The 12,411-nt window shown below is 43.2% G+C and overlaps 1 long non-coding RNA gene across 1 annotated transcript in view; it reads right to left on the reverse strand.

Moving 5' to 3' along the window:
- LOC139027729 (uncharacterized) overlaps window positions 1-11,563 on the reverse strand; it is a 46,842-nt gene extending 35,279 nt beyond the window's left edge. The window contains exon 1 of the long non-coding RNA XR_011479845.1: window positions 11,201-11,563. This is a non-coding gene — a long non-coding RNA (uncharacterized lncRNA). The remainder of the gene's footprint in view (window positions 1-11,200) is intronic.
- Between the last annotated feature and the right edge of the window lie 848 nt (window positions 11,564-12,411).

Here is a 12,411-nt window from a genome sequence, read left to right on the forward strand (position 1 = left end):
TCCTGGCCACCAATCGGTGATGCAAGCAATGCATTTATTTTCAGAACCGTCCACTGTCCACGGATATGCCCTCCGACGTGTTAAAAGCGTAGCAAAACACTGCACATGTAACCGATGTGAAATGGCTAGCTAGTTAGCGGTGGTGCGCGCTAATAGCGTTTCAATCGGTGACGTCACTCGCTTTGAGACCTTGAAGTAGTGGTTCCCCTTGCTCTGCAAGGGCCGCGGCTTTTGTGGAGCGATGGGTAACGATGCTTCGTGGGTGACTGTTGTTGATGTGTGCAGAGGGTCCCTGGTTCGCGCCCGGGTCGGGGCGAGGGGACGGACTAAAGTTATACTGTTACACACAGACACAGGCTTGGTTATTACTGCAGTGGTGTTGTAACATGTGCGGCCCGTCCGTGGTATTCATTTCGTAGTGGATGACGGGTCGTGGTCATACCAGTCAATTCAGTTAGAAGGGTGTTTTACAGTACACTGTGTATTGTATTCGTGTATGCACACGATTTTGAGTATTATAGCAAAATTAGTGTGCCTTTTTAGTGTATTTGGCCTGTTAAGAGAGTTAGTAATTATTAGTTGGTCAAGCCTAAAATGGCGTCGGGGCATGTTACGTTGGAAATTGTATGTGGGTCCCACCCTTTCCGCGGCTCTTGTAGGAATTAGTCATATTCCATCCATTCAATCATTCATATCTAGACGTCATTAATTAGTCATTAATGTGTTGCTACTGCCACCTTGTGGTGCTTTAGTTTAAGCCCTTTATATGTAGTAACACGGTTATAGTGATGCCTTTATAGGTTTATATTGTAAGTGGTGTCATTGTATTTCTATGTATGTTATCCTGATATTAATGGCACTTTGTATTCTGCTCTCTCCTAGAGAAACCACACATACACTCTTCCACACCCATAGTCATGCATCAGTGGTACACGCAGTAGCCTTGCTAGTGATCTACCCATAGCACTGTACATACTCTGCCTGTTATATACTGTTATTCCTCCAAGTAATCTTCAAGAAAACCAATCACTGTGCCTTGCCACCATTGCATTCTGACTGACGCCCGGCGGCGAACACGCCCAAACCAAACCAGCAACCTAAGAACAATAGTCTTTTATCCCTTACAGGCGAGGAACCTCAGATATTCTCCTCCAATCCGTTTTTAAAAGGAGGTGAAGAGAGAGGACGTGAGGAATCTAAGCAAGATCAATTGAGAAAGAGCTTATCCCTGAATCCTAAATCAACCCCTAGCCCTAACACCCTATACACATGTGTAGACCTAAGCGGTTTGGATAGGTATAAGCAATATGGGGACAATTAAACCTGGCCTGGATCTACCTGTAACCTGTTTGTTTTCTTTATGCAGCCTTCCATGCCTCTGTCTCTTTCCCTTTTACTCTGCTTCTGTTCTTCAAGAACTAGGGGGATCTGCCATGCTCTAAGACGCCTACCGTATCCCTTCTCCAGACCTGGATCAACCTGATGTCCTCCATGATCGACTACCCTCCAAGATCCCACTTTTATTACATCATCTACAGCTACTGTTAATGTCATGTGGTTTGATCTAATCTGCTAAGGACCTGCGCTTGACATATCATCTTGGGCACAGTGAGATACACAGATGCACTACATACACTAGCACTGCAAACACTCCAAGAGAAAAGAGAACAGCTGTGCCTGGACTTTACAGTCTTCCTCTTCAAGTCAACCTTCTGGGACTTGCTGCCTGTTGAGGGAAAGTGGCTGGCAGAACCACCTATAGCACCCACCTCTTCTCTATCCCACATGCCAGAACTGAGATTGTAATTTATGCTTCTGTTTTCTCAACAAAATTGTATTTTATTGTTTATATGTTGTTAGCCTATACTCATGTATTTCAGTCTATAACTGCCATGTGGGTATATTAAATAACATCAACAAGTTCATGACACACCTGTTCCACAAAAAACACCTTTTTCATATTTCAATCTTAAATATTGCCAGGTTGTTTTTTTCCACAGGGTGTTAATTTAATTAATTAATTGTTGTAAATCCCTTTTGGTATTTGTGAGTTAAACATTATTCAACTGTCTGTTGTGTCGTTGCATTATATTCAACATGTGTACTGCTGTATTACTGAGCTATGGGTAGGGAAAAAATGATCATAATAAGACTAATAGCATCTTTGTCACGCCCTGATCTTAGAGATCCTTTTTATGTCTCTATTTGGTTTGGTCAGGGTGTGATTTGGGGTGGGTATTCTATGTTCTTTAGTTCTATTATTTGTATTTCTATGTTTTAACAGGGTAGGGTTCTCAATCAGGGACAGCTGTCTATCGTTGTCTCTGATTGAGAACCATACTTAGGTAGCCCTTTTTCCCACCTGTCTTTGTGGGAGGTTAACTTTGTTTGTGGCACATAGCCCTTTAGCTTCACGGTTGTTTTGGATTCTTTATTGTTTTTGTCGGCGTCATATAAATATAGGAATATGTACGCTCACCACGTTGCACCTTGGTCTACTTCTGTTGACGGCTGTGACAGAACCTCCCTCCACAAAAGGACCAAGCAGCGTGGTAAGGGGGACTCGTGGACTTGGGAGGAAATCCTGGACGGTAAAGGACCCTGGAGGCAGGCTGGGGAATATCGTCGTCCCAAGGAAGAGCTGGAGGCAGCAAAGGCATCGTTACGAGGGAACACGGCCAGCAAGGAAGCCCGAGAGGCAGCCCCAAAATTTGTTTTTGGGGGGGAACACGAGGGAACACTCCTCGTGCTTACCGTGGCGAGCGTCATACTGGTCAGGCACTGTGTTATGCGGTGGAGCGCACGGTGTCTCCAGTGCGCGTTCACAGCCCGGTGCGATTACATCCCAGCTCCCCGCATCTGCCGGGCCAAGGGTGAGCATCCAGCCAGGACGGGTTGTGCCAGCCCTGCTCTCCAGACCTCCAGTGCGCCTCCTCTGCCCAGTATATCCTGCGCCGGCTCTGCACACTGTGTCTCCGGTACGTCTGCACAGCCCAGTGCATCCTGTGCCAGCGCCCCGCATTTGCAGGGTGAAGGTAACCACCCAGCCAGGACGGGTTGTGCAGGCTCTAAGCTCGCGACCTCCAGTGCGCCTCCACGGCCCAATGTATCCGGTGCCTCTGCCAAGGACAAGGCCTCCTGTATGTCTCTCCAGCCTGGTGAGTCCTGTGCCTGCGCCCAGAACTAAGCCTCCTGTATGTCTCCCCAGCCTGGTGAGCCCTGTGGCAGTTCCACGTACCGGACTGCCCATATGTCTCCTCACTCCAGTGATGATCCATGGCACGAAGCCTGCAGTGATGATCCTTGGCAAAAAGCCTCCAGTGATGATACATGGCACGAAGCCTCCAGTTATGATCCATGGCCAGAAGCCTCCAGTGATGATCCATGGCACGAAACCTCCAGCGGAGGAGTCATGGCACAGCCTCCAGCGACGGCCTCCAGTCCGGGGCCTCCAGCGACGGTCTCCAGTCCGGGGCCCGCAACGAGGGTGCCCAGTCCGGGGCCCGCAACGAGGGTCCCCAGTCCGGGGTCGGTGATGAGGGTCCCCGCACCAGAGGTGCCACCATGGATAGATGCCCACCCAGACCCTCCCCTATAGGTTCAGGTTTTGCGGCCGGAGTCTGCACCTTTGGGGTGGGTACTGTCACGCCCTGACCTTAGAGATCATTTTTATGTCTATTTGGTTTGGTCAGGGTGTGATTTGGGGTGGGTATTCTATGTTCTTTAGTTCCATTATTTGTATTTCTATGTTTTGACCGGGTAGGGTTCTCAATCAGGGACAGCTGTCTATCGTTGTCTCTGATTGAGAACCATACTTAGGTAGCCCTTTTTCCCACCTGTCTTTGTGGGGGGTTAACTTTGCACATAGCCCTTTAGCTTCACGGTTGTTTTGGATTGTTTATTGTTTTTGTCGGCGTCATTTAAATATAGGAATATGTACGCTCACCACGCTGCACCTTGGTCTACTTCTGTTGACGGCCGTGACAATTTTACTAATAGTAAGACAAGACAGGGGAAGTTCAAAATAAAATGATGCCAGCCTGAGGAGCTGATTTGATTTGAACTGATTTGCATATTAATGAAGTGCTAATAGGTTCATGGGAGCTCACCTTACGATCTGAAAGGTAAGTTTTTGTGCAGTTTACACATTTTCTTTGCCATTTTGAAAACTAAGAACCCTTTAAGACATTACTTTTAATGTTGAAATGTTAAGGTACCCAAAAGTAGTTCAAAGTAATGTTTTCATCTTGATCAGCGGCATTGTTGCGGAAATAAGCTTTGTTTTACATAGCAGGGATGAAAATAATAMCATTTTGGCTGTAATGATCTCCAGAATTCGAAGCATTAGTCCATCGCACCATTGATATAGCAACGGATGCTAGTAGCTTCTGGAATCCCATTGTGAGGTAGGGGGACACTATTTGGCATGACAGGCCCCAGGCCAAGTTTTTAGGAATTCAGTTGCTGTTTGAACTTACTGTGCCATTTCGAAATGTGGTTGTGCATCAGCAGTTTTTCTCTTGTTATGTCAGTCACTAAGGGCAATTCCACGATAACAGAATGATGCTGAGACTCCCGATTTTTTTTTAATGCCAAACAAAAACCATTGATTTTAACATTAAAAACAAACCATATAACTCTATGCACACTCTAACAATCTAACTCGAACAATTTCCACTGAACATTTGACTGAAAACACATTTACTCGGAAGAACAGTGCAGATGTAAATAGTTGGTAACAGAATGACAGAAATATCCCTGTTTTTTTTAAATCTGTTTTTGTAGGCATTCCAAAAGCTCTCTTAAATATCTACTCCGAATTAAGATTCGAAGATGTTTGCAGAAAGAATGGCATGTCAGCTATGACACGGCACCTTGAACTGGAAAAAAATCTATTTTGGTTATAAAACTACAGTAAGTGAAGTGGATTAACACCCAGTAACAGAATGATGGTAACAGAATGACATCATGGGTCCCTGATCAGTACTCTACAGAAATGTATAATTATGATGCATCCTGAATAGGTACACAAAAAGGTAGAACAATTCAATATTATCCTTTGCATGTTTGGGTATTATTCTACACACTGGCTAGTATTCTAATGCGGCCACCCCCAAACAAGACCAAATTTGGTTGGTCCGAACCAGACCAAATCTCTACCAATCACAGCCATCTATGTTTTACAAGTTTGGACATCACAGTTTAGCACAGTAGAGCACAGTAGAATACAGTACATCACAGCACAGTAGAGTTCATGACAGTACAGTACAGGCAGAGTATAGTACAGTACAGWTCAGTACAGTCCTCAGAGCARGCGCAGACCAGCTGGCTGTGTTTACGGATATATTCAATCAATCCCTATCCCAGTCTGCTGTCCCCACATGCTTCAAGATGGCCACCATTGTTCCTGTGCCAAAGAAAGCTAAGYTAACTGAAATAAATGACTATCGCCCCGTAGCACTCACCTCTGTCATCATGAAGTGCTTTGACAGACTAGTCAAGGATCATATCACCTCCACCCTACCGGTCACCCTTCAATTTGCTTACCGCCCCAATAGGTCCACAGACAATGCAATCGCCATCACACTGCCCTATCCTATCTGGAAAAGATGTATGCCTATGTAAGAATGCTGTTCATTGACTACAGCTCAGCATTCAACACCATAGTACCCTCCAGACTCATCATTAAGCTTGAGACCCTGCGTCTCGACCCTGCCCTTTGCAACTGGGTCCTGGACTTCCTGACGGCCGCCCCCAGGTGGTGAAGGTAGGAAACAACATCTCCACTCCGCTGATCCTCAACACTGGGGCTCCACAAGGGTGCGTTCTCTGCCCCCTCCTGTTCGCCTCCAACTCAATCATCAAGTTTTCAGACGATACAACAGTGGTAGGCTTGATTACTAACAACGACGAGACAGCCTACAGGGAGGACTTGAGGGCCCTCAGAGTGTGGTGTCAGCAAAATAACCTCTCACTCACTGTCAACAAAACAAAAGAGATGATCGTGGACTTCAGGAAACAGCAAAGGGATCCACATTGACAGGACAGCAGTGGAAAGTTTTAAGTTCCTTGGTGTAAATATCACTGACAAACTGAAATGGTCCACGCACACAGACAGTGTGGTGAAGAAAGTGCAACAGCGCCTCTTCAACCTCAGGAGGCTAAAAAAATGTGGCTTGTCACCGAAAACCCTCACTAACTTTTACAGGTGCACAAACGAGAGTATCCTGTCGGGCTGTATCACTGCCTGGTACGGCAACTGCACCGCCCAAAACCGCAAGGCTCTCCAGAGGGTGGTGCGGTCTGCACAACGCATCACCGGGGGCAAACTACCTGCCCTCCAGGACACCTACAGCACCCGATGTCACAGGAAGGCAAAAAAAGATKATCAGGACAATAACCACCCGAGCCACTGTCTGTTCACCCTGCTTCCATCCAGAAGGTGAGGTCATTACAGARGCATCAAAGCTGGGACAGAGAAATTAAAAAACAGCTTCTATCTCACAGCCATCAGATTGTTAAACAGTCACCACTAGCACAGAGAGGTGGCTGCCTACCTACAGACTTGATATCATTGGCCACTTTAATAAATGGAACACTAGTCACTTTAATAATCCCACTTTAAGAATGTTTACATATCTCGCATTATTCATCTCATATGTATATAATGTATACTGTATCCTTCACTATCTATTGCAACTCAGCCGCTCTGCCTGTCACGTTCGCTGGAATAATGATTGTACCAAGGCGCAGCGGATGTTGAGTTCCACATAATTTWATGATAAAGTGAAACGTAACAAAAACAAATAAACAATAAACTAACAACGAACCGTGACTACACAGGTGCTATCGTGCACTAACTCAAAACAATATCCCATAAACACAGGTGGGAAAAACAGCTACTTAAATATGATCCCCAATTAGAGACAATGATTACCAGCTGCCTCTAATTGGGAATCATACACAATCACCAACATAGAAATAAATAAACTAGATCACCCCCAGTCACCCCTGACCAACTTCACCATAGAGAAATAATGGCTCTCTATGGTCAGGGCGTGACACTACCACTGCTCATTCATATATTTTATACTTATATATTCTTATCCCATTATTTTACTAGATAGTGTGTATTAGGTTTTGTTGTGGAATTTGTTAGATATTAGGTTTTGTTGTGGAATTGTTAGATATGACCTGTTAAGATACTGCTGCACTGTCGGATCTAGAAGCATAAGCATTTCGCTACACTCTTAATAACATCTGCTAACTATGTGTATGTGACCAATACATTTTGATTTGATTTGAGTACAGTATAGTTCAGTTCTGTAAAGTACAGTGCAATACAATTGAGCAAATTATATTGTACGCTACGCTAGTGTGCTCTACTGTACTGTACTCTACTGTACAGTAATGTACTGTATTTTACTGACCTATATTCTACTTTTCTTTACTTTACTGTATTGTGTTCTACTGTACTGTTCTGTGCTGTCCAAACTTGTGAAACAGACATCTATGATTGGTTCAGTGTTGGAATGAACACATTCTAACTACTTTTCAATGTCCATGGACATCCGGTGTCTGTCGGTGCTCAGTGGGTGAGGGGGCTGGTTAGCGTAAATGGAAAGAGAGGGGGCTCATGGGTAGGTGTCAGTAAGAGCCGGGAGAGGTGACATTAACTGGAGAGAGAGAGAAGAGAGACATGGATAAAGAGAGGGAGGTGTTGGCCAGACTGTTTATACGCTAACTTTTACCAGCACGCAACAGAAAGAGAAATAAAACAGTTATGAGCTGAACATAACAGTATGCCAGTGGAAGGGAAGACAGTAGCAGGTGGCCCAACTGTGGTTTGTAACTAGTATGAATTCACATTGTAGCCAGTTCAGTTGCAGTCATTCTATTAGTGACTTCGTAACAGAATTATCTATTTTAATTACTTAATAAATCATAAACCAAATTTTGATCAGTAAAAACACTATAGCTACTTGGTAGGCCTACTTTAACTTGTTACTTCGTGAACTTTCATTATCCTCCCTCCTCATGAGGGAGAGAAATGTGAAAATACATTATCTTAAAGATMAACAGCATGACAAAACACTAGGCAATATTTATTAAACTTACAGATGGCAAGTAATTTCTGAAAAACTACATTTAAATGTTGATATTAATTGTCAGGGGTCTTTAKTTCAACATGATTGTGTTTTGATTTCTAACAACTTTTCTGCTAGATGTTTTCTAAGCCCCCTTTTCTACCAGAAATCAAAGCCTTTGTTTATTCCTAATTTTTAGGATGGAAAATGGTTGAAAAATGTATATATGTGTCACGCCCTGACTTTAGTTATATTTGTTTTCTTTATTTTTTGGTTAGGTCAGGGTGTGACAAGGGTGGTTTGTTTAGTTTTTGTATTGTCTAGGGTTTTGTCTTGTCTAGGGTTTTTGTTTATCCATGGGGATTTTGAATGGTCTAGGGGTTTGTAGGTTTATGGTGGCCTGAGTTGGTTCCCAATCAGAGACAGCTGTTTKTCGTTGTCTCTGATTGGGGAGCCTATTTAGGTTGCCATTTCCCATGTTGTTTTTGTGGGTAGTTGTTTTCTGTTTTGTGCGAGTACCTGACAGAACTGTTGCGTTTTGTTCCACTTTAGTTTTTTTTTGTTTCAGTGTTCAGGTTATAATAAACATCATGAACARGTACCACGCTGCACTTTGGTCTAATCCTTCTTCCTCAGACYAACATCGTTACAATATGACTTAAAAATATTTTAAAAATGTACTCTTTGCTTTCATTTGACACCAAATTTGATGTGCTCCTATGACCTTCACATGTTAGTAATCACGGAGCTTTTTACATGGAAATGGCCCTAACCAGGTTTCTAGCCAACAATTTAACGTAGATGAATTACCTGACACATTAATAAAACCACCCCAGGCTGCTGGAAACAGGAAATGCTGCTAAAATTTCATAAACGTTGACAGACAATTTGTTCGTTCAACATGGTGGGATCTTTTTGTGTCAGTAAAATGGATTATGCCCTGATTCGTCTGTCAGACTGCCAGATGGTGACGCGTGATTCATCACTCCAGAGCGCGTTTCCACTGCTCCAGAGTCCAATGGCGGTGAGCTTTACACCACTGGTATTGTGCATGGTGATCTTAGGCTTAGGCTGTTTAGCCATGGAAACCCATTTCATGAAGCTCCTGACGAACAGTTATTGTGCTGACGTTGCGTCCAGAGGCAATTTGGAACTCTGTAGTGAGTGTTGCAACCGAGGACAGGCAATTGTTATGTGCTACCCGCTTCAGCACTCCGCGGTCCTGTTCTGTGAGATTGTGTGGCCTACCACTTCGCGGTTGAGCCGTTGTTGCTCCAAAACATTTCCACTTCACAATAACATCACTTACAGTTGACCGGGGCAGCTGTAGCAGGGAAGAAATTTGACCAAATGACTTGTTGGAAAGGTGGAATCCTATGACGGTGCCACGTTGAAAGTCACTGAGTTCTTCAGTACGGGCCATTCTATTGCCAGTGTTTGTCTATGGAGATTGCATGGCTGTGTGCTCGGGTTTTATACACCTGTCAGCAATGGGTGTGGCTGAAATAGCCGAAACCAGTGATTCAAGAGAAAATTTCACTTGAGAATTTTTGGGGGGGACAATTTTGCGAGAATGAATCAGTCACTCAGACATTACCCAGTCACTCAACATTGCATAAGTCATTGCAAAATGTGTAGAATTGCAGGAAATTTGCTGCAAAACTGAACATTTCTCTTTTTTGCCCCATGGCACAATTAGTAAAATTGCATGAAATMAGTTATAAAATTGCAAAATATTCTTTCCGCCCCATGGCAAAATGTGTAGAATTGCAGCAAACTTGCTTTAAAAGTGCAACATTGTATCTATGCCCCATGGCAAAATGTTTGGAATTGCACTAAATGATCTCTAAAACTTCATTTATTTTTCCCCTTCATCAAAAGGGGAGTCACTAAAACGTTTAGCCTGCGAGATGGGGGCCCTCAAACAAAATGTTGATTAGGGCACCAAAAAGGGTAAGCAGACAAGTGAATTGTAAAAAAGTCTGATTTTGACCAGCATAATGATTTGATACATGTTTTAACACTTAAAAATATGCCTTAGTATTGGCATTCACCTGCCCAAACCCCATCCCACCCTTATAGGCAGCCAACGTAAGGGAAACCCTGATCCTGCTTTTTTTACTGGTAGGACTTGGTCACTGCAGATGAAGCTGCATTCTTACATTGACTGACTGGTTTCCTAGAGGAATAGGGAGAGCCATAAAGAGGTAGGTAGTCTACAGATTGAAATTAATTTGGAGAACATATCTCAATATCATCAATTCAGTATTGATGTTTTCCTGAGCGCGAGCACAGTACTGTTATTTTTATGCTGTCATGATCTCAACAGGGCTTCGCTGCGTGGCGTATGCAGCTCCATTCTACCGTGAACTAAAAAGCATTCTGATTAAAAATGAATGTGTTTTTCTTGTTTGTTCGTGGACATTGTCTACCACCACAGTCAACAACTCAATCAATACAACAACACACGTTTCATAGCGCCGAACTAATTCAGTTCAAATGTCATAATATTGACGACGTTCAAATATGCCCCTTAAATAGTGTTGTCGTTTAGCGACGTTTGGTCACGGTGGCATCGGGCTGGGCTGCGAAGCTCTCATAACGTATCGTATGTAGTCGAACGCTTCAGCCACTTCAGGCTGGTGGCGACTTGTGGATTCAAAGGTTGAAATAGTGTCCAATATCGCGTTTTGCAGAGGAAAACGGGGAGAATAATTCAAAAGCAGTCTCTGACTCAGTGTTGGGAAATGCAACATGAATATAGTTAACATTTGGAGAGCCTACACATGAGTTACATAAACGTTTGAATTGTTCATTTTTACGCATGTTCCGATTTATAACACTATAATTACATGGTTTACTTTGACAATGGATTAATAGCTATATAGCATCATTCGTTTGTTTATTTCTGCTGCTTATTGAATATGGTGTGATAAGTTTTTTTCTTCTTCATTCCATACAAAAATGCTGCAGTGACAGTAACCTAAGCCACGAGCGCCATACGACAACACCGGAGACCTGCATTCAACAGATAACACATAAACACACACGTCTACTTCAAGGCCACAGTAGCCGCAAACACTTAGCTGAAGGACCGAAATGTGTTCATTTACCGTTGGTTGAAAGTCAACAGTTTGGTAGAAGCTGGGTCCACACTGTTCATGTCCCCCATGCGATACCAGTCTAGCACTCAGAGCTTGTTTTCCTATTTCTTCTTATTCACTAGGACTCATACTGCTTTCAAACTCCCTATTCTTACTCCTTGTTTTCCCCACTGCATTCAATTCGGCTATTCTCCTTCCTTGCGCGCGCAGTTGATGCTGATGAGACTGGCTTGTCCTTGCAGCATGTGGCAGCAGGGGGTTTCCTAGCAAAACTCCGTGCGGATTAGCGGCGTAATGTGTGTGTGCGTCTCTGTCTCTCTCCTTCTCTCTCTACATTTATAGCTTGCGCGGTCCACGACGAGCACAGAGCACAGACTCCTCATATGACCCTGGAATTGTATGCACACCAGCCCACATCACTGGGCTTGCTGCCAACTACCCCCCTCCCCCAAATCATGAGTAGTCTTCTTTTAAAGTCATCCATAGTGCTTTATTAATAAGTGAAATACAAAGTTGTTTAATCTAACACATCCAAGCAGGAATGCATATATATTACTGTCAAAATTGGACTCCAGAATTTCCTGATTTAGTTTTGTTCAATAGAGATGAATTACATACATCTTTATGTGCACTAACTCATATCATAGGTTAATTCATTTGGGGTTCAACACCTGAGGAAGTAGATACTCAAAACACATGAACTAGATTGCTAACTCTAAATATGTGACCACCTATCTCTTTAAGAATTCACCTGTGAGGCCATGTGCTAAACAGAGTGAGTTAGGTAGTGTAAATATACACATGATCTAGTCCTTGGACTACATCCTAATATGACTTTGGTGCAGGTGTTCTTCACATTAGTGTCTCTGGTAAACTCACACTATATCAAATAAATCGATGTTTATTTGTCACATGCACAGGATACAGGTGTAAACGGTACAGTGAAATGGTTACTTTCATATTTGCATAGTAGCAATATCAAAAATAGAAAGTGTCCAGATCAAAATATAAAAAAAWTATTAGATGCTAACCCAGACACAATTTTCTAAATTGATGGGTCATGTGAAAGAAACGCTATATCCATCCCCCAGCAACATCTAGCTAAGTGGATGGATCACTATTGTCTAGACATGTACACATGTTAATGAAATATAATAGATGGCCGTAATCACCCACAGACACACCTGGCTAACTTGATGGGTCATGTAATCATCTGGCAA

Source organism: Salvelinus sp. IW2-2015, linkage group LG5 (assembly GCF_002910315.2).
Source record: "Salvelinus sp. IW2-2015 linkage group LG5, ASM291031v2, whole genome shotgun sequence".
NCBI classification, from domain to species: Eukaryota; Metazoa; Chordata; class Actinopteri; order Salmoniformes; family Salmonidae; genus Salvelinus; species Salvelinus sp. IW2-2015.